This window comes from Vanellus vanellus (genome assembly GCF_965231255.1).
Source record: "Vanellus vanellus genome assembly, chromosome: 2".
Lineage (NCBI taxonomy): Eukaryota > Metazoa > Chordata > Aves > Charadriiformes > Charadriidae > Vanellus > Vanellus vanellus.
In genome coordinates this window covers 20761492-20787641 of record NC_138906.1, presented here as the reverse complement: position 1 = coordinate 20787641, position 26150 = coordinate 20761492, and the positions used below count along the sequence as shown (strand labels likewise).

General features: G+C 41.0%; 1 protein-coding gene across 2 annotated transcripts in view; it reads right to left on the bottom strand.

Moving 5' to 3' along the window:
- PIP4K2A (phosphatidylinositol-5-phosphate 4-kinase type 2 alpha) overlaps positions 1–26150 on the bottom strand; it is a 120735-nt gene that overhangs the window by 51272 nt on the left and 43313 nt on the right. The window lies entirely within an intron of this gene.

Genomic DNA, 26150 nt, shown 5'->3' with positions numbered 1-26150 from the left:
GATAAAATGTAGACAACTTTACCATGACCTAGTTTGTAGGCTTGTTTTTATTGTTGCATGTATCAATCTACCCTTACTTTAGTGAATTTTAACTAAAACATGATAAACATAAGAGAGAGAATTGTGAGCTTGCAATGGTGCTTTCAAACTACGAATGAGATATCCATTACAACAACAGTCACCGAATACCCATGACGTACATTTTACCTATGTTCTTATGGTGCCTCTACACCCTGGTCACGCATTTCGATTTACCCGGTCTGATATTTTTGCTCACGCAGAGCACATTTTGCTTCAGCAGTTTTCTAGACGGCTTAGGGGAAACCCCACCCCACGTGAATACAAATGCACACAGGGGGTGGATATAGCAATCCAGGGCTGCTCCTCTGCTCTTAGCACTGCTTATCCAACACTGTTTTCCAACTAGTAAGTTGTTAGTTGCCTGTAAATGCTATCCCACTTAAGAGAGGCTTTTGGAGAAACCTTCACCGAAGCAGCTATAGGTTATAAATATTGGAGGAAAAAAAACGCACTTACTGCAAGTATGACCTTTGGCAGAACTGAAGTTAAACAAAATAAGAAAACAGTGAGGAGCCTTTCAGCTCTTAAAAAGAGGAAAGCAACCGATGCACGCAGGCAGGTCCAGCGGCCTCATCACTTTTCAGTACTTTCAAGTCCCAGTAATGTTCCCTGCCATGTCTCATTTTTATTATTCAGATCCCTGCAGCCCACATGAAAACTGATAAAATCTGTTGAATTTACTTTACAGAATGCTTCTTTGGAAAGCTGTGAAAAGCTCTAGATAGAGGCATGGCAGTTACATACATGGAGAAAGGAAACATAAAGATGTTTGGGATGGGCTGAACGTGCTTTGCTCCTTGGAGTTGTAGGGAGAACGCTCTTTCCTCCTTCCAAAGGGAGAGAAAGAAGAAACTCCTGTAAATTTTTGAAAACACAGCTGTACAAACCTAATAAATCACACTGACACCTCATTAAATACAATATAAAATAACAAAACGTTGATCGAAAATCACTACATCTAACATACATGCTCTTTACTACAGTTGATATCTCTGTACATCAATCTCACCCTGAAACCAAAGGGCAGGTTCATGAGTCTGCGAAACTAGTCTAGCTGTTGTACAAATAAAACTAGAGACAAGTAGATATATTACACAGAGATATGGAACTTTAGATTTGCTTCTATGGAATTACCTACTCTCTCAGACTGCCAGATTGTACAACAAATTCCATGCTTGAAAGGGGGATAAGAGACCTATATGCACTTCCACCCTAGCCAAAAGTGATCCCAAGAATATCTTCCATTGAATACAGTCAATAATGCTGAATTCACACATCTTCAAATGACCCATTTACAATTTGCAAGTTTGCTTGAAAATTTGGATTTTAGATTATCAAAACTGCATTGACCAAATTTTCACATGCATTCACTTTCATAATTTACTGACGTAAACGCTGAATACACCTATAAATTGGCTTTCACACTGTGAATATTTAAATTTGTGCTATAATTGCACAGTTTTAATTGTGCCTGTAGGCCTTACAAATGTCATCTGCATAGCAGAATAATATAGCCAAATGTGCTCATATTTGCATACTTCAGAAATTCTTTTATTCTAAGCAAAAATTCCTAAATAATTCTCCCAGGAAGTTCCCTACAAGATGTGAACGTACACCACCCACCCCACCCCCATCAAATCAGGCAAAAAATGCAGGCTAACAGAAGCTTTTTGGTTTGGTTTTTTTTTTGGGGGGGTGGGGGGGTGGATGTGGGTTTGAGATTCAATAAAGTCTGAGGTATGTAAAAGCAATGTCTCTAATATTTTAGTAGGAGAGGGGGAAAAAAAAAAGCAGGTGATGAACACACAGCAGAAATGACCTTTGGTATAGCACACCAGCTGAGTAATGGCATGTCCCAGCGGCACAGGCCATTAATTAATTTAAACCTTTCAAGTATAAGGTCTGGCTCTTTGTGCAATAGTACATTTTTAGGATAGATTTGATGAAGCCAGATTGGAAAGTGCACACAAGACAGAAAGGAATACCCATGTCATTAGATCTTGGTGGAAACTGGAACCACATTGCGGGAGGAAGGGAGAAGAAACAATATCCAAAACTTCCCCCGAAACAGCTCTTGAAAAGCTAAAAGAAAAGGGAAAGGTCAGAGGGATCAATTCTCCACTTTGCCATCACCGTGTAAAGAAACAGTCACATCTGAAAGACACTAAATATGAAACACAAAGAAGACATTCTGAGCCTTCCAACTCAGATGAAAATTTTGCTTCTTTTTCTCTGTGTTTGAAAGTCAAGCGTGACACAAAATTTTAAGTAAGATGCATGTGATACATTTGCTAAGTATCATGTGCATCTCTTCGTGATACCAGTTAAATACAGCCAGCTCCCTTCGCAATAGCAAGTGAAATGTGACTGTGAGGATGAAAGTTCAGTGTTCCCAATTACAACTAAAGCTGTGTTACAATAGCTGTAATAATTACGTAAGAAATACCCATTTTCCTCTAAGGAGTGCTTTTGAATGTAACAAAATCATAAGCAAGAAATAATTTCCCACAAGAGGTAATCTCGACGCATAAACGAAGCAGAAAGAGCTCACTGGACAGAGGACTGACTTGTTGCTGAGGACTCAGGATCAAACATTCATTTAATTACAGTTACTTCTAAAAGAATCCGCATTTATAGCATCTCTACAATAAATGTACGTGCATCATACTAAGAAAATTCTTTTAGTCCTGCAACCTGCATCCTTTAACTGCCCTGATTTGTTGTTGCCAATACAAAATTTTGCTGCAGTTTGTCTTGTTATTGGAAACAGACAATGCTTACCGTATCTTTGAGGAATTTAAAACCCATATAATAGCTTCAGAGAATGGCTTATTTTAAATATGAAAGACTAAGATCTTAGTTGCGCAGTAACCATGCATATTATGTATAAATACCTCATGTCTATTAATAACATTTGTAAACTCATGCACGCAACATATGAATAAGTGACCCAGAACCCCCCCTTTAAGTAATTTATTCAAATAATCTTCTGTGATATTGGTGTAAAACCAGGTGGTCATGTGAGATGGAGACATCCCCCAAGACTTAGGAGCTTTAAAGAAGAACAATTTTAAATGTCTTGTGCCTCTAAACACCTGGTACAAAAAAACTGGCCGTGGGGATGTGCTGGGAGCTGTGGCTCGGTCATGGCAGGTGGGAGGGGGGCGACGCGAAAGGAGGCTTTCAGGCAAAAACCGACTGATTGCAACTCATTTTGCTCCTGCAGGTTTAGGATTGAATTCACACTGTCAGGAAAACAGAGGTTGTAATTAAACTGCAAATAAGAGAATAATAAAAAGCCTACTGGACATTGAATAAATAGTAAGACTCAGCTGGTAATGATTCTGAAATTAGCACACAGAGAGGTGTTCCCACAAAGCCATCTTATATTGGTGACATTTCAAATAAGCTTCTCTAATTTATATGATTTGAAATCAAGCAATGAATATATCATAAATTGTTAGGCATTATTAATGGCCCTTATTTAATTCAGATACATTCATCCTAAACACCACATTACTAGGGCAATGCATAATTAAACATTAGTTTTCATTCTGTCAGAACATAAGCAGCAATAAATTGCTTATATGCAAAGCAGACAATGGGATATTTAAGCAGCATATAATAAAGGCAATTTACAGCATATATTGCATGTTTAGCTACAGGAGCCAGAACAATGATCCTATTCTCCAACAGATACAAGCCGATGCCTATCACTACAATGCTGCAGCAAGAAACCCGTGTAACACATTACAGCTCGTATTACTCATTAAAATAACCCCAACAACAAAAACCCCGTACAAAATCAAAGCAGCCATGTACATCAATGTCCAAAATGCCATCCCAAGCACATCACAAATCACATGCGGACTACGTAGCGATGCCTAGTGGCTCCCTTTGAAACCCTCTTCCTATTTAAAGCCTTCATTCTGTATGTGGTTTCTTGCATTTAATATCTCAGCTTTAACATAGAGCATAGATACTTTCAATTTAACATATCAGCCAGGCAGACTCACTGGCTGAACCTACACAGAGGAATTAGGTGTTTTCACATTGAACAGACTGATAAAACATGGCTCTTGGCAGTTTCACACGCAGGAAAACCCCTGCTCCTGATGCTGGGTGAGGCTGGAGTTGGGGAAGTACTACTTTCTTTTCAGCTCCGTTTATCTCCCAACTCTCTTTCTGAACCGAAAGCCACTGCACAGCAGTCTGATCTGCCGAGACAAACAAGCTACAACCGGTTTGTTACTCTGAGAGAAAGTCAAGTGCATTTTTCACAAGTTTGTGTATTTTTAAACGCAGATTTTGGAAGAAGTGGGAGTGGAAGAGGCTCTGGAAGAAAGAAATTATTGAGGTCTAAAAATAGAATTGAACTTTTAACACCACCAGCAGCTCTGAGATTTTTATGTTCATTGTTTACTTTCTGCATCTCAGTTTCTTCTTGGGCAAGGAAACTTTGCTCTGAAGAGAAAAAAAAAAAAAAAAATCAGACAGTACTTTCTGTTCAGACACAGAGCCACCATTTTGACAGGGCCACAGGCTTCTTCAAAGGCACCGTTAATTCATTTACCGGTAGGTTAATGCTTACAAAAGCAAGCCTATTGGCTTCTAATGGATCGCTCTTACAAAACAAGGCTGGAGAATAAGAATGCAACAGAAGAAAACTGTTGGGGGGGGTATAAAATTTTACATTTAGGAGACGCTTCTCTTTTGTTCCTCTGGCACCTTCTAGATAACTGAACACCCTGCAGGTCTTACCAAACACAGCATTTTCCTGATTACTGGAGCAGAATCATCTAGAAGATGTTTCTTAATCTTACTCATTCTATTATCCTGTAAAAAGCCATTTCCAAAGCTGTTCCTGCTTCGCAAGGAGTAGGGGTTTAGGTTAAAGCACAAGGGGCCGGGTGGTGACAGGCAGAGCTATAGGCAGGCGTTTACATCCTCTCCTTCACAGATGTGGAACTCGCTGCAGCATCGCTACTGGGACAGTAAACGCCTTGTGTTGAAGTATAAACTGAAAGTGAAGTGATTATTTTACAACTCTCTGAAATCTACCTTGAAGGGTCTGAAAAGGGTGGATGAGGTCAGCAGCTAATCAATTTTGTCGAAGACGTTTGCCTGTTACAGGGCAAAACCATCATTTGATAAATGTCATTTGACAGTTTAAATTACACTCAAAGCCATTCTTGCAAGAGAAATAAAAGGTTAAGCTAAGTTCTGCTGTAGAGAAATAAATCAGTTCAGCAAAATACTCCTTAATTTGTTTTAAATGAGGTTTTCATCATTTCAATCACACAAAAATTCATCTCTTTTTTTTTTTCCCCCTAAAAGCACAAGGTAAAAAATATCTACCCAGACTTTTTTTTTTAATTAACTACACAGTGTGCTATGAGTTTAAGTGGCATAGGAGACTTCTCCTATATAAGTAATTTCTGTTTACCTGTTCTTCTGAATAAGTCCTGAACAAGTCCTGGAACTAAAGCAATTATATGACTAAGAAAAACACAGAGTAAAGTATTTAATTGTCTCTGAGTCTTTAGGATCATTTTAATTTAAGGTATATGGAGAGAAAAAAAACTAAATGAACATAAAAACACACCTAGCTGCCACAGTAATAGGTGTTGAAATTTTACATGTCTCAAAACATCTACCAGTAATCACTAGGGCAGCTTCATATTTTTACAGCTCAGGTGATACCTGTCATTAGATTGCTGGCTTTCAATGAAACTGAATAATCTAATGTTAGAAAAGTAGGCCAAATTGAGCCAGATGTTTTTCAAATTGCCTTAATGCAGAAAGACATACTTTTCCCAAAGTACTAAACACAGAATATCTGAAATACTTTGCAAAAATATTAAGTACCCTTCATGGATTTAGAAATTCTGAGAAATGAACACATCAATGACCGCTTCTTTACTTTCTGTCAAAGAAGTAGCAAGACTCTTCTGAAGTCTTACGGTCTGACTTTGAATTACAAAACCAAAACACACCAAACCAAAAAATTTCCCAGCAAACCCCAGATGTTTAATGACACCTTTTAGAACAGTACAAGGACATCTTTGGGGAGGGAATGTCTGTAGTACATGCATCCATGTGGAAAACAAGATATTGTGACATACTAAATACAGTCCCAAAACAGAGGAAAAAAAAATGGTTTTGAAGAGCATTCATTTCTTGGTATTGATCTTTAAATTTGGAATATCAGGGCCCAAAATCCAAATGAAGGATTTTATAGCTTGGTTATCACTCCTGTTCACAGGGTTCAGAGTGACAGTGTTTAAAGCATCTACAACAAAAGCACCAAAATCACATTCCCTTTACAAATGTTTTGATGCAAGTTTTTAAGTCTTTCAAGTCTCTTGGACATTTGCACAGCCTAGAAAATCCAGAACATCTGCTGTATACTGTCAGACAAGCATAAAGCCGCATTTCTACAGATTTGGTTAAACTTCCTGTGAATCTACTTACACCTTTCAATGAGTGCAAAAATTAACGCTTCATAATGTGCCAAATAATCAAAGAGCAAATATAAATTAAGCAGCTCAGATATAATGCCTGCCATGATAATCCCCCCTCTCTCAAAAAGCTAGGACAAATGCAATACTGTGTAAAAGATACATTAATGAAATGTAAAACAGATTAATAGAAATGTGACTTATTTGTAGTGGAGATTTTTGACATGCAAACCAGTTTGAGTAGCAAATGGCATACTGAAATAAAGCGCAGTCTCAGTCCAAAAGGAAACTGTAAAGCAATGAAAGTCCTTCAGATTTGGATGAGTTGCGATGCACACAATACAGATGAGCTCACTCTTGTTTGCTGATGGAATGGTTAAGAAGAAAACAAGACAAGGCATACAGCTCAGACAACAATTTTCAAGCTATTAGCTCATGGGCTTGCCGTAAAATGGATAAAAGACCATTTTATTTTTTGAGCAGAAATATCTCGAGTCATCTTTTTTAAACTTCCACTTGTGTGCTGGGAAGTTGATGCACTTTAATACAATCTTTCACAGCAATAGGTATCTTCACTTATTGTTTGAAATACTGATTTAAAATACACATACTTGTCACAAGGTCTGATAGCAATCTGGTCTATATTTTTCTAATTAAAGAACAAAACCCTGATCTGGTAACAGATAAACTTTAAGTTCACTTGACTTTGTCCTGAAAGCTTCACAAGAGAATATCTAAAGAGAGGAGGATGCTAGAAGGCAAGAAGTATTTATTTACGACAGAGAAAGTTTTAGGGAAAATAAGTTCAATTCTACATACAACGTAATACACAACTCACAGATAAATGTCCTGCTGATTTTCTAAATGATCTATTGTGGATTCTGGAAGAAGAGTTCAACAAGTGGGAACAAAATGAAATAAAATTACACTTATATTCCATGAATGGAATGTTACTCAGACTTGGAAAAAAAACAAACCAACCAGCCAACCAACCAGAAAACAGACTTGAAGTACTCTATTAAATAATGCTCATCTCTTAATAACAGCTTTTAAGATGATATTTTTCAAGTATAATTTTTCTGAACAGGAAAAATGAGTCCGTGAAGTTAAACGTAAAATTCCAGTAAGCAGTTGAACAAACACGAAGATGCTATAGCCTTACCTGAGTGTTATAACTGCAAAACGAAATTCAATAGAAAAAAATTCTCTTCAACAAAGAAAGGCAAAGTATAATGGGAAAAGAAACCTAGGGAACCATTTCACATGTAACACATGCAACTCAACAGCTAATAAAGAGGAAGGCCTTAAGAGCATCCTGCCTAAGGACTACAAACTGGGATGGCTGCAGAATAAATGCCATAAAGAAACAATTCATGGCATCAGATGGGCTTCATTATTGTTCAAAAGCAATAACAAATGTAGAAAACCCATTTTTTTTTTGTTATTTTTACACTGGCATAATGAAGGTAATGTATTTCACATTCTTATTCTTAATGATAAAGGACAAGGAAGGCCAACTTGTGAATAGGCTTTTTGGTAACACACTTCAGTGTGCTGCCACACATTCCAACCTCACAAATATGTTATTATTTAGGAAATTGTTGACTCGTCAAAAGACGACATTAGAACATGATTCCTTCTGGCTATTTCTGACTCTGGATTAGGTGAAGGCTGAAGCCGCGAGGCAAATTTTCTGAAAACAGAAGCAATACCATTTGCATTATATAAATCTAATTTATGAAGTTAATTAACTGAACACGAGTGACACCAGAAGCAAGTACACAAAGGTCATACTACAAGTATTTAACTGTTCTGTAAAGCAGTACAGCAGTTGTTCTTGGCAACGTGGAGCCTGCAGAGCAACTGGAGTGTACAATGTACAGAACTTGCTCTGCCATCACGCGTTAACCTTCATCTACAAAACCATTTGTCAGCTCTCAACATACATCCTCCAGGAGAAGTAATTTTCTGTGCAGCACCATGCAAAATACCATACTTGAAGTCCAAATGGGTAAGGCAAGTATTGCATTTCCTCGGTTTAGAGAAATCCCTTCTTTTATCTCCCTGGTGTATCCTGGTGGGACTGTATTCCTCTTGCATTTACCTTGTAATTTTTTAACTTCAAAGCAGTGTAATGCCTGAGGTCAGGCTGACAGGTCCATAGTCACCTGGGAGGGTTGCCACTCTTCCAGATCTTATCAGGATGCCATCCAGACTTTTTTGCTACATGAAGCCACTCTATGGGCTCTGTTTATAAAAATGCTGTCAGAGCAAAAGCAGAAGTTGTTGCTGGTTGGGACAGCATGACAGCTACTGGGAGGAGAGGTGAAAGGCCTCACGGCACAAGGAAACCAAAAAGAGCCCCAGCTGGGTGGCCACCTCAGAACAGACATTTGGGATTGCTGAAGTGTTGTTTTAGGACTTTCCTGTCCCCATCTTTGGTAGTCATTGAGTCAGGAATCTTTGTTCTCTCAAATATAGTTCCTAATCATGCATCACTCTCCTCTTCTGACAGATATATTAAAAATACACATTCATTCATATACATATATGCTCTGCAGATTCTTGCTACTGATGCCATGCGTTTGTGTGCCAGTTGTTCGGTCTTTGGGAAAGAGCAGTATCCTAGTGTGTTTACAACCACGCAGGCTTTGCTTCTGCTCGGGATATCCTTTTTTCCACACTGAACCCCAACTTATTTTGGCAGCAAAGCTATATACAAAATTTCATGGATTTATTATCATTACTTATTGGATATTAACAGCCCAGATATAACAACTGCAATGTTCGTTTTGCTGCAGGCTGACTATTTAAATGACTGCCTGGGATTTCATAACCCCAAAAATCCTTCCCAGCCCTGCAGAAGAAGAAGGGTGTGAGGGGAGCGCACAGCAGAGCCGCCGGTGGCTCATCGGCTCTCAGGTCCCACCACCCTCCTAGCTCGATTAAACTGGAAGTTGAAATGATTACATAACTCAAGGTAAACATCATCTTTATCCCTTGATGTGAAATGAAATATAATTTGGTAAAAGCAACATAATATAATCGCACGACCTTTTTCCCGAGTTTACAGGTCAGACTTTTGTTACCGGAGGATTTCATGAGCTTAGGGGGACAACAGGACACGTTCAGTAGGCAAGAGGACATAAATCCGCTTTCTATTTATATTTGTCGTAGCCCATAAATAAAAAGCAACTCCGGTAGTTTTAGTGCCGTTAATCTGAACATGCACCGGTGTCACGGTGCCTCTGACGGGAGATCAAACAGAAATTACCAAACTTCGTCATTCAGTAAATACGGCGACAACAAAACACCACTTTTACTGTAAAGATAAAGACTAAAACAAACAGTAAAGATAAGACATTTTCAGTAGTAGTTTCTATTACACTACCCATGGTAACATTGTTTCAAACCCAGTCAAAAAGCATTTTTCCCATGATTAGGTGGCTGATGCCAGTATTGGATCAGTTGCCACTCATTCCCCTTTCTGGACTCCGGAATCACATTTCCAAGATTCAGAGAGCAGACCCGGTCCAAAGAAACTCTCTCTCACCACTGACATTTGACTCAGCTTATGTACTACTGATAATAAAAAAATAGCTTTCCTTTCGGGTGCTATTTCTCTCCATACTTGAAAATCCAAATTAAAAACATTTAACAGATTTATCACGTAAGCAAGAACTTCATAAACAGATATATTTTACACACACATATATGTAAAAATTAAAAATAATAAAAAAAATCCCTGAGCTACCAACATGCATTTTCAACCATCAGTGCTAATCTTAATATATAAAACTCTCCAACGCAAATAAAAAAAATTGAAAAAAATAAAGAGTTCTGAATAATGCACCCACAGTGAGTGCCAGATTGCATTTTTGAAGATCTGAAACCACGTAGTATCAAACCAAGTAATATTTTGGGGACCAGAGCACGAGCAGGCTGCCTGCACAGTACAAGGGCCAGTGAACTTGACTGGCAGCTGCTTTGCATCACCGCACCAGCACAGGCGATCTGGAATGTGCACCCTCATGCCCTCCACATTCCTCTGCACACACATACTCATTTTTCCATTTTCAGTCCTACTAAGATTTTTTTTTAAAAAGCACTATTAAAAAGAAAACACTGCCCTTAGTTGCAATTTGAATATAAACCTAAAGAACTGAAAAAAAAAATTTTTTTTTGAAAGAGAAACAGTAAAAACTAATGCCATTTTTCTCAAGCAGACTGAGACCAAAAGTTGCCATACCCTGTGAAATGCATCATAAAGTGAGATATAACACTAACCTGCACTGATGACAGAACTTCCTGCACACAAGACAGCCATTAATTTCTGCTGTTAATTAATTTCTACAGTGGCAGAAAGGTGGAGTGGCTGAAGGGCAAGGTGGTGGCCATCCAAGCCATGAGGAGTCAGAGGGAAGCGCACATGCAGCAAGTTAAGGAACACGCTTGTTGTTTTTCCGCCATCAGGAAAGATACAAAAACTATGATGGATTAAAAGTATCTACTTCAAGCTTGTAAGCTCGGGCTTTTTTCCTTGCGTTTGAATCTCTCCCCCCCAATTATTTGTGGAAGCAATTATGATTTTATACAACTTTTGACTGAAAATGCACAGTTAATACTGGGGTATTTTTCAGGAAATTTAGAAGAGACACCTATACCTGGTTACAAGAGAGGACTCAAGAGGAAAATAGGTTCAGTGAGACACAGGTGTTTTCAGAAAAAACATATAAAGTCCTGTATTTCAAACGAGTCAGCATTGCCAACATCACCCCCAGAAGCAGCACTTCTGATCTTCTCCATTTTTCCCCTGCTTTTGCACCATCATTTTTCCTCATCTGACCTACATGGGTGTGTGGTCAGTCATGTGATGAACAAAAGCTAGAATCCAACCCAAACCTGCCAGAAAGGATTTTTGTTTATTTGGATCATTTTGCCAATCCCACTCACTGAGAGGTCACAGGAGAGCAAAGGCAGTAAAGAAATGTTTCTTTCTGCAATTCCTTAGATTAAAAGGTTTGGATTACAACAGGTTTTTGAGCTAAAACCCCTCAATTTGGAAGTGCTGCCAGCAGTCTTAGATTTGGTTATTACAAGATGAATAAAGATTCATCCAAAAATGCATTTTTGAAATTTAAATGAAGTTTTAATTTCAATACCTTGTAAAATGTATCATAAAATGGGAAATAACAGTGACTTGCACTAATGATTGGACTTTGTGCACACAAAACAATTTTGACATTTGCTTTGCTGCCAACATTTAAGTACTTAAAATCAGTTTGCTGAACTGCAAAACCAGCTTTGGGTAGCTAACTTTTCAGGTGCAGGCAGAATATTTTCTTAATTTCTGCTCATTCAGCTAACAGAGTTGAACAGATAGGTCATTCAGAGTTGAGAAACCAATTGGGAGTCAAAAAAGCAAAAAGACTTATTTTTCTTTTGTAGTCTCCTAATTAAAAAATGTTATGGAAGATGAGATCTGAGTTTTGAAATCTTCAGGCATGTTCGTGAGTTGAATTGATTATAGTCTTCAGATATCACTTCCTTTGTTCAAAAAAAAATATTATGATGTCAATAAAAAAATTGCTTCAATTAACTTTTTTTCCACTTTGTGGATCCAGGATATTTAAGGCTGTTTTATTTAACTTAGGAAAAAGAATGCCTGTTTAGTGTGTTGCTTCACAATTTATTAGATGGAACTTGACAAACATGATTTAAAAAAAAGGATCCGTTAAAAAACGAACTCTTGACTGCCAGCCCACTCTCAAGAGTCTTCAGAGGAGACAGGCATACAGCGTACCTTCCTACTAAAAAAGACAGTACTTAATTCATTAAATACAAATGCAAAACAGAATTAAAATCGGTTACATGTTAACAAAAACCTGTGCTTATCAATTTAAGCTTCATTTAAATTTAAACTTCTGCTTTAAAATTCACTACAGGCTTCTGCCTCAGCTCTACCGGTTCACTTAAGGAAAGCCTTGTTTGACATGTTTTTGTCTCATGCTACCTTTTGGAATCTCAATGGATGAGATTTCTCTTAATTCCCAAGTAAATAGGATGTTATGTATTCACAGCAAGAATACATACAACTGCTAAGAAGTACTGAAGAAAACTAAATAATCCTGAATGCTTGGCTAAGAACTGCCATGACTAAGCCTCAGCAAGACTGAAAAAGTATACATCCTTGAAAAGAAAAGCAGTTAGATTTCTTTTTAAGTCTTAAAATATTGTCATTCTCTAAGTAAAGTCTGTATGACAAGTTTTCAATATTTACAAATTTTTCCCAGATAAATTTACTGTCTCAATATAAAAGAAAACTCATGCCAAGTTTTGCATTATTTATCAAATGCAAAACAGAGGTATACTATCTTGGACACCCAGACAGAATACATTTACTCCAGTGACTGTAAGTATAAAAAGAAAAACTTAAGAGTAGGTTTGTAGAACTTCAAAGTCTGAAGCATTTAATAAATTCTAAAGTGCACTCTATCTGTGCCTAGGCTTACAGTTGCGGTTATGTATGACCTTCAGATTATCAATAAACTCCTTATCAGCCAGCAAGCTTTATATCCCAAACTCCAAAATTTGAATTCAAACAGCAGTGAAACTAAAAGCTCTGCTGAACTTTCGGTTACGAAGATTATCTTTCCAATGCTCATTTTTGTTTTTCTTCCTTAGACTGAAGACTTCTTTGCAGGCTTCAAACACAGGAAGGCTGCCAGCAGTGCAATAATGTCTTCTTGTCTTCAGGCTTTCTGTATTGTCTCCCTCCCACTTCTACTGTCTAGTAGTAGATAAGCCCAGAAGGCAAGACAGATCAACTAAAGCCAATTTTCAGGAGAGCTGCCCTTGGCACAACATGAGGAACACTTTTTTTTAGAGTCATACTCCAAAGAAAGAAAAAAAAAAAGAAAAAGAAAAAAGGTTAAGAAGAAATGTTTTAGACCACAATGTGTAAACTCAATGGGCTGAAGATGACTCATATGGCCCTGGTTGGTTCAACTGACCTCAACTACTAACACAAATACCATAAAATAAAACAGTAAATAAATACACATTCTAAAATAACATACTATCTATCTGCCAGTGCTAAAAATCACAGAATGGTTAGAGTTGGAAGGGACCTTAAAAATCATCTAGTTCCAACCCCCCTGCCATGGGCAGGGACACCTCCCACTCGACCAGGTTGCTCAAAGCCCCATCTAACCTGGCCTTGAACCCTTTCAGGGATGGGGCATCCACAACTTCTCTGGGCAACCTGTTCCAGTGTCTCACCACCTCCAGAGTAAACAATTTCTTCCTAATATCTAATCTAAATCTACCCTCTTCCAGTTTAAAACCGTTGCCCCTCGTCCTATCACTACATGCCCTTGTAAAAAGTCCCTCCCACCTTTCCTGTAGGCCCCCTTTAAGTACTGAAAGGCCCCCATAAGGGCTCCCCGGAGCCTTCTCTTCTCCAGGCTGAACTCCAACTATCTCAGCCTGTCCTCATAGGAGAGGCGTTCCAGCGCTCTCATCATCTTTGTGGCCCTTCTCCAGACCCACTCCAACAGGTCCATGTCCTTCTTATGTTGGGGACTCCAGAGCTGGATGCAGTACTCCAGGTGGGGGTCTCACGAGAGCGGAGTAGAGAGGTAGAATCACCTCCCTTGACCCGCTGGCCATGCTTCTTTTGATGCAGCCCAGGATATGGTTGGCCTTCTGGGCTGTGAGTGTGCATTGCCAGCTCACGTTGAGTTTCTCATCCACCAACACCCCCAAATCCTTCTCCTCAAGGCTGCTCTCAGTCCATTTTCTGCCCAGCTTGTATTTGGGCTTGGGCTTGCTGCGACCAACGTGCAGGACCTTGCACTTAGCATTGTTGAACTTCATGAGTTGGCACAGGCCCACCTCTCAAGCCTGCCAGCCTCTGGATGGCAACCCTTCCCTCCAGCGCGTCATCTGCACCACACAGCTTGGTGTCAGTACCAACCCCTGAGGAATGCCACTCATCACTGGTCACCACTTGGACATCGAGCTGTTGACCGCAACTCTTTGAGTGCGGCCATCCAGCCAATGCCTTATCCACCAATTGGTTCATCCATCAAATCTATGTCTTTCCAATTTAGAGACAAGGATGTCGTGCAGGACAGTGTGAAATGCTTTGCACAAGTCCAGGTAGATGACATCTGTTGCTCTTCCCTCATCCACTGATACTGTACCACCAAATTTGTCAGGCACGATTTGCCCTTAGTGAAGCCATGTTGGCTGTCACCAATCACCTCCTTATTTTCCATGTGCCTTAGCAGAGTTTCCAGGAGGATCTGCTCCACGACCTTGCCAGACACAGAGGGGAGACTGACTGGCCTGTAGTTCCCCAGGTCTTCCTTTTTTCCCTTTTTAAAAAAGGGGGTTACGTTTCCCCTTTTCCAGTCAGTGGGAACTTCACCGGACTACCACGACTTCTCAAATATGATTGACAGTTGCTTAGCAACTTCATCTGCCAGTTGCTTCAGGACCTGTAGTTGAATCTCATCAGGTCCCATGGAATTGTGTACCTTCAGGTTCCTCAGATGGTCTCAAACCTGGCCTTCTTCTACAGCAGGCAGTACCTCATTCTTCCAGTCCCTGCCTTTGCCTTCTGCGACCTGGGCAGTGTGGCTAGAGCACTTGCCAGCGAAGACTGAGGCAAAAAAAGTCATTGAGTACCTCAGCCTTCGCCATATCCCAGGTAACCAGGTCTCCTGTTTCCTTCTGGAGAGGGCCCACGTTTTCCCTAGTCTTCCTTTTGTCACTAATATACCTATAGAAGCTTTTCTTGTTGCCCTCGACTTCCCTGGCCAGATGTAATTCTATAAGGGCTTTAGCTTTCCTAACCTGATCCCTGGCTGCTTGGACAACTGCTCTGTATTCCCCCCGGGCTACCTGTCCTTGCTTCCACCCTCTGTAGGCTTTCTTTTTGAGTTTGAGTTTCTCCAGGAGCTCCTTGTTCATCCATGCAGGCTTCCTGGCATTTTTGCCTGACTTCCTCTTTACTGGAATGCATTGCTCCTGAGCTTGGAGGAGGTGATCCTTGAATATTAACCAGCATTCTTGGGCCCCTTTTCCCTCCAGGGCTTTATCCCATGGTACTCTACCAAGCAGATCCCTGAAGAGGCCAAAGTCTGCTCTTCTGAAGTCCAGGGTATTAAGCTTACTGTGCCCCCTCCTTGCCGCCCTAAGGATCTTGAACTCCACCATCTCATGGTCACTGCAGCCAAGGCTGCCTTTGAGCTTGACATTCCCCTCCAGCCCCTTCGGTTGTTGAGAACAAGGTCCAGCATGGCACCTCTCCTCATTAACTCCTCTGTCACTTGGAGAAGGAAGTTATCATTGACGCATTCCAGGAACCTCCTGGATTGCTTATGCCCTGCTGTGTTTGCATAGAGGCACTGAAGTTGGTCCCCTGATGAAGCTGACTTACTGGCTGGAATGGCTGATATTCCTTTGTGCTGCACTCCAGGTGCTTTGCTGTTGTCATGTGACCCTTCTCCAGGCTCTGGGCATCTGTCACTGGCATTGGTAGGAGTGGGATGGATTGAGGTAGGAGTGGGATGGATTGAGGTTCCTCTCCCCCAGCAACTCCAGTTGAAAGACCTCTTCAGCAGCTTGGCAAGCCTCTGACCAGAGACACTCTTCCACCTCTCTGACAAATGGACCAGGCCCCAGTAGACCAGGTTTCTCAACCTCAGTCCCATGGTCTAAGTGGCCAAAGCCCTGTCTGTGGCACTAGTCCTGTAGCCATTTGTTGATTTGCCAGACTAGATTGGCCCTATCAATCCCATTCCCTTTTACTGGGAGGACTGATGAAAAACTACCTGTGCCCCAGAGACCCTGACTGCTGCTCCCAGGGCTCTATAATCCTTGATATACCTCAAGCTGCTCCTGGATGTATCACTGGTGCCCATGTGAAACAACAGCAGCAGATAATAGTCAGACGACTGTACGAGGTTTGGTAGTCTCTCAGTGACATCTCTGATATAAGCCCCTGGTAAGCAGCACACCTCTCTAGAGAGCGCATCAGGTTGGCAAATGGGTGCCTCCATACCTCTCACAAGAGAGCTGCCTACTACTATCACCCATTGTCTTTTCTTGGTTGTGTTGGTTGTTACACAGTGAGCAGATTGGGTAGCCTTACTCCAGTGCCTCTCCTGATGCAATGGGTCTTCCCTCTTCACTCTGCAGGGCGGTGAAGCGGTTCTGCAAGGGCACCTTGGGCTTTGGGGGAAGTCTTTTCCTCCTGCTGGTCCTTGCTGTCACAAGCTTCCAGTCTGCTGTCTCACTGGCCTCCCTTCCTTCTTTGTGTGCCGGAGGGGGAGTTTTTCATTGTTTGGCTGTGAGCTGTGGATCCACTGCGGCCTGTGCTTGGAACCAGCTATTTGTGTCCTCCTTAGCCTCCCTGCTGTTACACAGCCTCCTCGCCACCTCCTGCAGCTCAGCAACCACCTGGGTACACCTTTTGCAGGCAGGTGTGCTGCCCATCCCTGCCCTGGGAGAAAGCTCCAGGCACCTCCTGTAGCCTGAGGTCTGCACCACAGCCTCCCCCTTCAGCAACTCGCTCTGGGTGGAGGCATCAGCCACCACTGGGGTGGGTGGTGCAGACCCCCCAGCCCAAGCTGTAGCTTTTGCTCTCAGATGTGTGCCCACCATTCCACCTTGAGGGTAAGGTGGGATGAGTGCCCTTGACCTGTGCAAATGGTCGCAGAAGGTGCCTGGTGGTTGATCGGTGGAATGCTCCTCCTTCAAAGAGGCGCCCTTCGCATGCATCCTTCTGTGCGAACTGCCGTGCCAGGCCCTGCCTGATGCCCCAAGCCCTGTTTGTCCATCTTGGTCACTGCGGTCCTGGTTGCTTGTGCTCCTTGGGCTGCTTTTCATAGGCTGGGGGTGGTTATGGTTTCTCTGGCGACACCCAGGCCTCGTCAGAGCCTCCTGTCTTGTTGCCGGCTCCTGGTGGGTCCCTCCGCTGCCCTGGTGTCCCCCTACCTCAGGAAAACCACCTGTGCACAAAGATCTGCAGCTCTGCTGCAGGTCAGGCCGGCTCCCGAGCAGCTCCCCTCGGTGACTGACCTTGTATTAAAAAATAGCCTCATATTAATCTCTGTTAAAATACTGAATGATGGATAAACAGATGCTGCTGTACTGTGATCACTCTAACCATAGTATAGCAAGTGTGCCTACCAGATCCAGGACTGAAAGATCTAGAAGGAAGAACTAATATTTTGTTCCATGTTTGTAGACCACCTAGGAGATGAAAGGTCCTGCCTTTCCTCCAAGACAAGGGTCCCTAAGCATCACCTGCAGTGCAAATGTCATGGCATAAGCTCTAGAGGGACCAATGTATAGGTCCACAAAGAATTGAGATAACTTATCCCCTGCTAGAGGAGCAGAGGTTTTGTTTCTTAGTGACTCATTAATGAAATCAAACATGTCAAGGAGAACCGAATATGCCTAGCTCAGATGAAATCCACAAGGAAAGCAGTCAAGTTTCCTCAACAGTAAGGTGGAATTAAGGACTAGTACCACCCAGAAAGACATTTGAGTTACTTCTTTTGAGGTTTTAGTACACATGAAAATTATATATACAGAATGCTGTATTCTTATAATATTTCCCTTTGGTATACCATCTGGAAATTAATCCAGGTTGTAATGAAGTTAGAGCTAGCTCTGCACTTGAAAAGTGTCACCAGTAAGCCACAACATTGGCCTGATTTGTGCCAGCAAAAAATTGCACTTTTGCCATTGTAGCTTACTTCACCTCATGTGAGCTGGAGACATTGGGTACAAACTATTTTGGAAGGAGTATGGTTTTGCAAGCAAAATGAAAATGCATCGCGGCTCCCGTCTACAAGCTCTGCTTTCCAGAAAGCGGTTGCCATTAGAAGCATGGCTGGGGCACCCATGTCTTCAGCACCCAACCTTCCTTGGATTTTTGGGTTCCCATGTTAGAGTATTTCTGGTCTGGTTTGGGGAAATCTATACTCCCAAGAGGCAGCCAGATGATGTTTCTGACTGAGGTTTGAATATGAAAGTAAACCTTACCAGTGGAGATTTATTTAGGTCAAAGTTTTCAAACTGAAGTAGCATTAATTGCTGTTGAGATCTCCCTCCTATGAACTCTGTCAAGTTACAATCAAAATAAAAGTCCACAATAGATATTAGGCAAATACTCGAGTAAATAAGTTAGCACTAAGTGATGAATTTACTGTTGACTAGTGGTACCCTGCAAGCCAATAATATTGTTTTCCTATAAAATATACAGGTCTTACAGCCTAAGGAAAGTATTAAAAAGCCAGTGACAAAACAGGAGCAACTTTAACTTTAGAATTTTTGATATTTAAAGAATCTCCTGAGAGAGCAAATGCTGGAGAGTGTTATAATTATATTAAAACCACTGTTGTCCAATTTCCCTTTCAGAACCTCTAAACCACAGACTGTCAACAGCTGTAAGGGTTTTCTGTTTCTTTCGAAAAAAGGAACAATTTGCTAAAACTAACATCACTGCAATAATCTCTCTTTCAGCTCCTGAGACCGTCTCAGCATGCCAGACATTTGAACTCCGGTTTAATGAGTGCTCTGGTGGAAGTGAAGGTATGAGAGGTATAAGACCATGAGGAGGACTTAATGCCCCACTCAGAGAGAGAGAAGAAATGCATTTGCAGTAAAATTATTGAAATACTTATGTGGCTCTTTAACAGCATCTATCCCATCTTTATACAATTGGTCATTTTAATTTTCTTTGAAAGGAGAGTGCTTAAAGGAAAAATGTTTCTGATATCACAAATTACTGTATTTGTTGTTTTACAGAAGCTAGGGAAAATTACAAGTGTAATTCATCCTTAAAACATCCACTTCGTTGTTAACACTTTAAAAGTATGTTGAAAGCATTTGGTGCAATAAAGAGGAAAATATACAAAACATTAAGTAAATTGTTTCAACAAAGAAATTTATGTAACTTGCTTTTTACCTTACTATGAATCACAGATTGCCTTCTTTCCTTACGCCTCTAATGTATCTGAATAGCAGGTTGAATTTGGCAACGAAGTGCTTTTTAACAGTATGCTTACATACCCTGCTCACATTAATGTCTCCTGGCAAGCAGTAAAACCAAAAGCAAATCTGGCATTCACTAGCAGAGATGAGAGCACTACCAAAGCAGTTTACTTGTGTGTTTTTACTAAAAAAGAAACAGTCCACCCCTAAAACAACCAGAAGATGCTTCACTAGCAGCTACTTAACTTTCAGACCGGTCACTGCTTCAGTTGCTATCAAACAGTTCCCATTCACAAGCGTAAAAAAATCCAAGATCCAAACTGCCATTGTCTGTTATCAGCTCACAGTTACATCTTGACCAAGATGCACCTGGAGCGTTCATACTGAGTTGTCACTAGCCTCTTAACCTCCTCTCTCCTTCGTCCACTCCAATCAAAATCAGCCTTTAGTAACTCCCAATTTACAGGAAATACAGCAGACACCTAAGTAATTTCTCTCACTCGCTTCACTTTCCTTTCTCCATCCTCCTTCAGCAAACTTTGGTTTTCCCCAGATAGATATTACATTGACTGAAGGATTTAACTTTAGGCTGCCTTAAGAGTTAAGGCAATCGTTAAAGTTGTAAATAGTCTTTGCAACTATTAATAAAGCATCAGAGCAGCAATACTCACACAAAGAAGAGTTCAACAGACTATGGAAATACCATGAGCTGAAGCATAAGGCTCAGTTGCACTTACCATGATGGAGATCTAGTCAACAAACTGAGTCCAGACTGATCTTGTTATGGTCAAGTGTTTAAAACAGGCCATAAGATAATGCCCTTAAAGCACCTCTTCCTCCGTGTTAATTCCAAATGGAGCTGAGGGCGACTAGTTCAGCTCTAGAGGTCTGCTACTGCAGAGGCAGGCTGGATTTCACTTGTGATTCCTTTGCTACTCTGCTAATCAAATATTTGCAAAGCACCTACTTACTGAGAACTATTATGTAGTATGAACAATTTTTGGAGACTGAGGATAAGGATTGTTGACTTTTATGCAAAATACATTCTACCTCGCAGAGAATATAAATATAGAAAGTCACGTGAGCAAATAGCAAAGAGCACACGCAAAGGTGCTAGCAGGAAAAAAACCAAACCATCAATGCTGGAAAGACACGCAACAAGCACAAGGCCTGTGAGCAGCTGCTCTTTTTGTGAGAACTAAACCTGTGCAAGCGCTTTGAACTAGTAATAATGTTCACTGCAGGCTGAGGAGGGGGAAGAAAGGAAAGAAGAAGAGAAAAAATACAAAGCCTCAGTTTGGGCTTCTTAAACTTAATTTGATGCGACTTTTATACATAAGCCTGTATCTGTCAACACACTTCGACATGAAATATGCAGTGTTATTGACAGAAGATATTTTCCTGGCCCTAAATTTACATCTGAATTATCAGTCATTTATACTGTTGCTAGCTTGAGATTTGTTCTTTTTAAATCAGTGGATTATGTTTCCTGAACATTTTTCTGATGTTATAAAATTGTATTTTACAACCAGCCACAGATTGTTATCCAGTTTTTAATAAAAGGGCAGGTACGGAAAAGGAAAAAAAAAAAGTCATTAGCGAAAATAATGCTAGACTGGAAAGAGCAACTAGCAAACACATTTATACCACCAAAAAAATTCATTAATTTCTGAAGTCTTAACCATCCCAGAAGACTTTCTGCCTCATGTGGAGCAAGTCTGATTCTTTGATTAGTATATAATTATTACCATACATCATTTCCATGCAAAATCTTTTATATTTCATGCACTAATCCATGCCTACGTTCACTAAAATTTTAGAAAGGCTCCCAAATATTTAAAATTTAAAACCCTGGGTGCACTATTTAACCTATAATGACATCAAGTTTGATTTAGTAAGATTTTTCTGTTCGTTAGTTAGGGAATCTGAGTTAAAAAAAATGAAGAGTGCTGCCATTCAAGGAGAAACCATGCTTTTCTTATCTGTCACTGTCAGGATGAAGATATTTATTTGTTGCAGGTGTATTACCCGTGAGAAATGGCTAATGAACTGAAGCAGCTTACCCATACCTTTAGGAAGGATTTGACAGGACTCAGATCAACTCTTAAAAAAAGCAACACATGTATATCCTAAGAGCGCAGAGACAAAAACCTGCTGCCAAATTTGTGAAGAGCCATTGAGCAAAACGGTGATGAACGGCAACCTAGAAAGCAAGCCTGTGCTAAAAATAACCACTGTTTTCTTTTTCTGGAAAAATCAAAACACGCTCAGCCTCCAGAACAGAAATCTATATCAATAGAAAAGGAAGTATGCAGCTATGATAAAAGTCCTAAAGATAGTTTCTATGTGCAATGTAAATAATTAACTGATTACAGGCTGGATTTGCTCTTTGAGAAGACCAGGGCAATCCCAGGAGGAAGTTCTGCCCACAACGCACGGTCACTCACCTCCCAGTCTTACAGCTCCAGTAAAGATCTCTTTGGGCAATGCAGGATTTAAGTTCAAACACTTTGATTTCCTTTTCCCACTCTATCCCAAACTGTGCTCTGCAGGAAGCCTTGGACTGTGTGTGACATATAAATACGTGGTTGTAGACATAATCAAGATGAGCAAGCAATTCATATTCCTTGCAAACACTTTTTCAGCATTCAAGAGGGGGCTCATGTCAATGTGTCTTTTTAAAATGCATGTCAGGGTCTCTTCCAAAACAATCTCTCTGTTTTCTGCTGAACCACCAGTAACCAAGGAAAGCCGAACAGATTAAACTAGTATCGCAGCAGGTTTTTTGTGGGTAGCCTTCCCCTCTCTCTGAAATGCTACACCAAGACATTGGATCCAAGATAAAACAAGCCAAAGCCTTTAAAACAGAAAAAGAACAAAACAATGGTTTTATCTAGTAGGGAAAAAAGTCACTGTTTTTCGCACAATAGAATTAATGTTGATGTCAATATTCAGTTTCAAGCCAAACTAATACCGTATGAAACATACAACATAGGACAGGTATTTTAAAGACACTTCAAGTAAAGGTGTCTTTGACTGGAGTCTGAAGTTAGGTGCTCAGGCACGCAGCAGTGCTGAAGACACCCTTAATCTTAGAATTGTTTAGGTTGGAAGGTCCCTTCCAACCTAACACTGCCAAAACCACCACTAAACCATGTCCCTAAGCACAACATGTCCCTAAGCACCACATCTACCCATCTTTTAAATACCTCCAGGGATGGTGACTCCACCACTTCCCTGGGCAGCCTGTTCCAATGCTTGACAGCCCTTTTGGTGAAGAACTTTTCCCTAATATCCAATATAAACCTAAACCTTCCCCTGGTGCAACTTGAGGCTGTTTCCTCTTGTCCTATCGCTTGTTACTTGCGAGAAGAGATCGACCCCCACCTCGCTACAACCTCCTCTCAGGTAGTTGTAGAAAACGGTAAGGTCTCCCCTCAGCCTCCTTTTCTCCGGGCTAAACACCCCCAGTTCCCTCAGCTGCTCCTCATAAGACTTGCTCCCTAGACCCCTCACCAGCTTCTTTACCCTTCTCTGGACATGCTCCAGCACCTCAATGTCTTTCTTGTAGTGAGGGGACCAAAACTGAACACAGTATTCCAGGTGCAGCCTCACCAGTGCCAAGTACAGGGGGACAATTGCTGCCCTAGTCCTGCTGGCCACACTATTCCTGATATAGGCCAGGCTGCTGTTGGCCTTCTTGGCCACCTGGGCACACTGCTGGCTCATATTCAGCTGGCTATCGACCAACACCCCCGGGTCCTCTTCTGCCAGGCAGCTTTCCAGCCACTCTTCCCCACGCCTGCAGCTCTGCATGGGGTTGTTGTGACCCAAGTGCAGGACCTGGCACTTGGTCATGTTGGACCTCATACCTTTGGCCTCGGCCCATTGATCCAGCCTGTCCGGATCCCTCTGTAGAGTCATCCTACCCTCAGGCAGATCAACATTCCCACCTAGTTTAGTGTCATCTGCAAACTTACTGAGGGTGCACTTGATCCCCTTGTCCAGGTCATTGATAAAGATATTAAAGAGAACTGGCCTCAGAAATTATTCTGCGTGTGACTTAACTATACCCATGACTGTCTCAACCAAAATGAAGCAGACTCTGGTGTCTCCTGATACCAGAGCGGAGGCACAGTCATGTTATAAGCTTCTGCTAAGGATCACAGGCCTGACTCTCCTTTCATCCCAAAGGCTGTGGATCAAAAATATCTACTCTGATGTCTATGGAGTTGAAATAAAACTGAAGCATAAAAGGTGAATTGGAGTCTCAGTGTTGTCTTCCCTATATCCAAGAGAATAAGGCCTAGGCTGCAGTATTCAAAATACAGTAACTTAATGGAAATTCCCACTGACATTGACAGGTTAACAGGAAAAAAAGCCAAGAACTGTAGAAAGAAACTAAATGAAGGTGAAACTCAGTGATAGGAAGGAAGCAAGCCAAAAAAATGCAGGTGAAACCCAAGCTATCAGCATGACGCTAAACCCAAAACGTCTATTTTTGGAGATCCAAGTTGTTCTGGGCACATCATCTATCCAACTATCTTTGTATTTCTGCATGTTTCTAAATAAACCAACAGAAGCAGCTTACCTGGCCTTTCATACATAGTGATTTAGAAAGGAAACAGAAGGAGACTGACCAATAATACAGACAAAATGGCAATTCTGCATTGTAAGTAAAGCACTGCAAATTCAACAGAAAAGAGCACTATTGTTCCAATCTTTTCTGACTCAAATCTTGTTATTGCAAGGAAGAGCTAAGTCAGCTACCTTCTGAATTAAATTTAACTGCTTTTCTGTAAGCTGAACAACAAAGATCCTAAAGCCTGGGTAAGAAGAAATGGCAAAGGGCTCTCAAAATGGCCTTTCATTTTTTCCTGAAAACTACTTTCCATACAAGTTGTTTGTTGTACCTAATATCAAGGCAATTTTTTTGGTCCTGTGATGACTAAGGTGGGGAGCTGAAGACCGCCTAAGCGGGTCTGGTGCATCCCAGCTCTGTACCTCTCCCCATCCTCCCCCCCTTGCCCAGCCCGTCCCCTGCCGGTGCTTTGCTCTTGCTGAGCCACAGGGACACCTACTGTGGATCTCCCTTCTCCTTTCAGTGAGTTAACAGGCTGAAATGGCTCACCACTGTGTAACATCAGTGCCAAAGCCGGCACAAGAGCAGGATGGGGGGATATATGGCATGACAGCAAGCAGTGAATTAGGCAGAATATTATACTGTGGTACGGTATTTCATCCTGAGCAGTCCATACCATAATCCTGCGGTAAGCCCGTATCAGTGCTTTTCATTAATTTATTTCTGGTGCCAAGTCATCAACTGGATTTAAGCAAGAAGTGTCTTGCCTCAAACTGAAGGGGACTTTCTCAGCAGACTGATGGGACGGGACTGACAGTCTAATTTGTCAGACCACAGTTACAAAAAAGCAAATGACAGAGCACATGCCACGTAATTTTCTGAAGCTCCAGAAGCTTGCTGAGATCTACTTTTAGCTTTCAAACACTGAATTCGTAAAACTAATTCTTCTCATACTATCCTGACAGTTTTAGTTGGAAAAGAATGCTAGCAATAGGTTCTAGTATCTGATTATTCTGTGATATCTCTGGTTAACCAGGAAACACAGGGATGCTTTTCCTCTAAATTAAAAAAACCAAACCAACTAACCTATGAAAATAAGCATTTGTACCAAATCACGCTATAACCTGCTTAACAGGGCATTTAGTGCTCTACCTGGGATATATTCAAAGTTTTGGTTTATCTCTTTAGCTAAGTTATTTTTATTGGAAAAGTCATAAAATAAAAATCTTTATGAACCACCACATTTTCTGGTTGGTATTAAGCTCATGTAGTAACTCCCATTATACTACCTATAGTATAACCCTAATGCTGTTAAACAGTTATGTCTCAGTGCCTGATAGGGAGTTCGGTGTTTTAAGACAGCATAACACCAAACAGTATGGAACTGCACACTCTTGATTGGTAAACTACCCCTACTTTCCTGGAAAATACAATGAAATCAGGGAGTCTCATGAAAAAAACTGTATTTAGTTAGAGTACTAATCTTCTGAAAGTTTAAAAATGCATTTAAAAGTACCCTCTTCAACTTGAAAATATAAAATGCATTAAAAGCCCCCTAGTTGGGTCAGATCCTACTAATCAATCCAAAGCAGGTCTTCAACAAGCTACGAAAACACAAGGCAAGTTTTTCAGGTTTACACCAGCAGTACTTGGGAAGCAAGTTGCAGAGCTGAGAACACAGATAGGAGTAATTCCAACCTTATCAGACCTGAAATTTTACTTAGGTCTAGACAGATCCAACAGGAGCTCACGCAGGCATATATTTAATTAGCCCACGCATGCACAGCAGGGAAATGCTGCCCACGTAGAGCCCCACCCAGGCTACAAAACCCACCCCAGGAGCTATAAAGCTTACACTTCTAATAAGCACAGAGGTACACGTTGCTCCTGCGGTTACAGTGCTAGCAGTGGCAACAGACCAGTCCCAGTTACTACCGCACCATCAATGCAGACGCACCAGTGTCCCTAACTGTGTTAGAAATCCCTCACCGAGCAAGGAGGAGTCTTTGGGC